Below are 5,027 nucleotides of genomic sequence, written 5' to 3'. Positions count from 1 at the left end.
GAGCGTGCATTTAACCAAACCAGAAAGTAACGTTCAGTTGGAACATCCGTCCGCTTAGATGTTTGTACGTACGCTTGCTTTGTGTTCATTTTAAAAAAGATAAAAAAAAAATATTGGTAGAGCGCAGACGACGTGTTTGCATAAATGCACTTTATTTAATATTTTAGCAGGTTTTTAACAATGTTTTGTAGAACGCACGCGACGGTTGTTTCCATAATTAATTTGATATATAATATCGAAAAATAAAAAAAATTTTTTGCAAAAAAAAAAGATTATGATGTTTTTTTTTTATCGTGTTAGTAGCAATATTTTGTAGTTCTTTTTAACCTAAACATAACCCGACTGCGGTTTGATCGAGATTAACTGGAATGCACAATGAAAGAACTTTATTATTGAAAATTGTTAAAAATATTATCTGTTTTCGCAAATCAACTCTTCAGATGTTTTCTGAATTGTTATTTATTGATATATTTTTTAATCAGCATCAATATAAATGCCAATTATCTTTGAAACAGCATTTTCAAACTGTATAAATGGGTCTAAATGTATAAAATACCAACTATTATATAATTTTTAAATACATTTCAAAATATTGAAAAAATAAAACATCATTGCAATATATATATATATATATATATATATATAATTTATTTAATTTTTGTAAATATTTTGTGTGATAAATAATAGCTATGTGTGTGTGGGGTAACTATAAAAGATTAAATTAAAAAAAAAAAAAAAAATTTAATATATATATATATATATATATATATATATATATATATATATATATATATATATATATATATATAAAAATGTATTTATTTTTTTATTTATTTTTTAGTAGATATTTTGTGTGATAAATAGCTATGTGTGTGGGTAACTATGCATATGTATATTTCAAACTGCCTTTTTCTCCCCTAAAAATGTGTCAAAATAAAGTGAGACATAAAAAACTTAATTTAAAGACAAAAGATACTTCATCTTGCCTCTGCGGCAGACATTTAGTTTTATTTTAAGCATAAACTCACAAAACCTGGCTCAAACAAGACCGAAGTATTAATAAAGTGCTAATATTAATTCATTTACGGCTGACTCCTATTTGCTCGCGTTTGGCTTTCAGGAAGTAATAGCGGCGTTTCAACGGAGATAAGAAAGCAGTCGCAACAAACACCATCTTAAAATAACCATCATTTCAATAAAAGTTAGAAAGCCGGTGATTCTGCTCGATGTAATTTCATCCATTCGTGCCGCGACCGTAGTAAACATTAGCATACTTGCTGCGTTTGTGGATTAATCACAGCCCGCGTTTGTCTTGTTCTACTTACTTTTGGGTTTTAGTGTTGCTGATTTATCACGCTTTTAATTACGCGGCTTGTCCGGAGAGCCAAAATCATCCGCATCTCGGCCTAAAAGATGGGTTCGTTTAGTGCGAGATAAACTCAGAGCGAGAAATACACCAAGTCGGTCTTAAGCTAATAAAACTCCGAAGCGAGCCAGTCCCGCAGCTGAATAATTTACGGAGTGCTGAGCGGAGGGAATCCAATCCACCCAAACCCGACTTCACAATCCTGAACACACACAAACATCTGGGATGCAACGTCTGCAGAAAACGATGAGGCATAAGTCCCCACGGGTGATATTATGGCTTTGTAAAGGATTCTTTTCTGGATCCTCCGCATTGAAAGAGCTGTGGATACCGAGAGTCCCGAAAGGGAACTTTTTTTGTCCTCCCGAACTCTTTTAGGCTGCTTTTCGAGGCCCGTCGAATATAACTGGGTGCTCTTTTGGCAGCATCGGCTCGTGCTTACTTTGAAAATGCCGAGAGGATCTTTTTCCGTGCGCGTAAACGAAGTATAAATCTCTGAATATTTGTCAATTAACGGGAGCGGGAATACGGCACGAAATGTTCGTGACGCAGAGCAGATGTTCGTTTCGATCCGCTCTTCATCATCGCTACGTCGGTGTCCAGAAGTGGATTTAAAGATTCATTCGGCCTTAATAAAGAAACGGCTTGCGTTGAGATAATGATAAATCTGTCATGGTACTCTCCGTGACAAAGCCAATCCGTGATCCCGAAAACATCTGTTCCGTGCTGCTCAGGATAGGACTAACGCAGACCGCTTGACCCGCTGTGCAACACAATATCACTATAAATCTGACTTTATCTCTGAAGACGAATAGCCCAAGAACATCTTTAGATACAATCAGCTCGTTCTGAGGACGTTCTCATGGTTTTGGATGATAAGCGGTGCATCGCGTCGCATCTATTTCTTTTGGACAGGTTTGTGTGTATGACGCCGAAAATATATAGACTGAAAAGAAAAACGGCTCGAGGTTTACGTTCACACGGCTTTCGGATTTTACCTGATGACTGAAACAGTATTTCCTTGTAAAGCGCACTTTAATAATCTCTGTTTTTTATTTACAGTTATGACGAATCGTTCTTCACAGCTCGGGATTTAATATTTATAGGCATGTGTTTGGGTAAAACAATATTTTATAAAATATATTATTCTATAAAGTACTAATAATATTCCTTCCAAATTACATTAAAATCTTGTAATTTAGGGCATTTATTTGATCAAAATAACAGTTCATGCTTTCCTATCTATCTATCTAATCATAATCTATCTATCTATCTATCTATCCATCCAATCATAGTCTGTCTATCTATCTATCTATCTATCTATCTATCTATCCATAGTCTGTCTATCTATCTATCCATAGTCTGTCTATCTATCTATCTAATCATAGTCTGTCTATCTATCTATCTATCTATCTATCCATAGTCTGTCTATCTATCTATCTATCCATAGTCTGTCTATCTATCTATCTAATCAGTCTGTCTATCTATCTATCTATCTATCTATCTATCTAATCATAGTCTGTCTGTCTGTCTATCTATCTATCTATCTATCTAATCATAGTCTGTCTGTCTGTCTATCTATCTATCTATCTATCTATCTATCTATCTATCCATAGTCTGTCTATCTATCTATCTATCTAATCATAGTCTGTCTATCTATCTATCTATCTAATCATAGTCTGTCTATCTATCTATCTAATCGTAGTCTGTCTATCTATCTATCTATCTAATCATAGTCTGTCTGTCTATCTATCTAATCATAGTCTGTCTATCTATCTAATCGTAGTCTGTCTATCTATCTATCTATCTAATCATAGTCTGTCTATCTAATCGTAGTCTGTCTATCTATCTATCTATCTAATCATAGTCTATCTATCTATCTATCTATCTATCTAATCGTAGTCTGTCTATCTATCTAATCATAGTCTGTCTATCTATCTATCTATCTAATCGTAGTCTGTCTATCTATCTAATCATAGTCTGTCTATCTATCTATCTATCTATCTAATCGTAGTCTGTCTATCTATCTATCTAATCATAGTCTGTCTATCTATCTAATCGTAGTCTGTCTATCTATCTATCTATCTAATCATAGTCTGTCTATCTATCTATCTGTCTATCTATCTATCTATCTATCTATCTATCTATTTCTCCATTTCAAGCTGCATTACAGTTTCTTGTTTATTACTAGTTAGTAGAATATATATACATGGACTATCAAAATAAAGTGCTAAACAATGTACAAAATGACAGTCAAAATGAGTCATATCTCACTATTGCAACTCAACGTCTTGTAATTACAAATTAGATATATCAAAATGTGAAAACGGCAACACTGATTTTTGTAAGAATTCACAACTCATTATTTTCTTATTTTGACTTTATGTATGACAGCGTGACTTCATACATCTCATAATGCGCGTTTACTTCATTTGAGTTATTCTTTTTAGCTTTCTGCGTGTGTTTTTTTCATTCCCACAACTTGTCATCGCTCAGAAACGCAGCAGAGATCATATTTAATCGCGTATTTTATTTTACAGCGATGTCTGTTTTAACTAAACCACGAACAATGCGAGCACCGAGCTCAAATGAACGTTTATGGAGACATTTAAACGGGCAGTAAAATAGCCTCCCACTAACAAATGACACTATAAGCAGAAAAATTACTGCTGTAAAGTCAACGAAAATGAGGGCTAATTACCTGGAAATTGTATGACATGCTCTCTTTCCCTTGTTATATAGCATTTTCTCACCATATTTAAGGAAAGAGACATCTTAAAGGGATAGCACACCCAAAAATAACAACTCGAATTGAGTGATTTTCTTCCCAAAAGAAGATATTTCCAGTAAACAAAAAGTGCCTGGAACGAAAATACTATGGGATCCCAACTGTTTACCAAAATATCTTCTTTAGTGTTCAACATATGGAACAGCATCGGGGCGAGTAAATAAAATACAACATTTTGGGATGAACCGTCCCTTTAAATATAAGCAAATGGACTTTGGCCGCTCTGCTGTAATGATTCTGCACGAGTTAAAGGCCGCATTACAGGCCCGGTGGCTCTCTGTCTCCCGAACGCACATCTCCTAAGTCTAATGGTAACGCTTATATCATTAGCGGGCCATGCGCGCTCACGGCGGCGGGTCGATGTTCCATTTTTCTGACCGCAGATGTTGGAGTCCTGCACAGCTGCGAGGCCGCTCTCATGTTTACAGCGCTGCGGCTCTCTTCATAGCCTCACCTGCTCCCCGTCCTCTGGCCAGCGCTCAATCTGACCTCCCATTAGAGAGAGGGAGGTCCGTCTCTTCATCTTAATAACGGATGATAAACTGACGGCGGTGATTAAGAGCGCAGGAATGCTGCATTTCTCAGTTCGGCTCAGGCCTCCAGAAATACAGCGGCTCTTCTGCGGCTTCAAAATTTAGTTTCTTGCAAACCCAAACACGGCGTGAGCTATTTAGTGTCATGAGCGCAAAGAAGACTATAGGCTCATTCTGCAGAGTGCCCGTCTATCAGGAAAAAATGTTTAAACATTTGGCATCTAAATAATTAAATTTTAAAGTATTTTACGGTATGTTTTCAAAAGTACACTTAGCAAAAATATTTACGCCTGGGTTTAATATTTAAGTATTTGAATTGCATATAAAATGCCATTTAAAA

The sequence above is a fragment of the Puntigrus tetrazona genome, chromosome 11 (genome assembly GCF_018831695.1).
Source record: "Puntigrus tetrazona isolate hp1 chromosome 11, ASM1883169v1, whole genome shotgun sequence".
In the NCBI taxonomy this organism is placed as follows: Eukaryota; Metazoa; Chordata; class Actinopteri; order Cypriniformes; family Cyprinidae; genus Puntigrus; species Puntigrus tetrazona.
The sequence above is the reverse complement of the archived record's forward strand: the minus strand, read 5'-3'. Positions refer to the sequence as shown.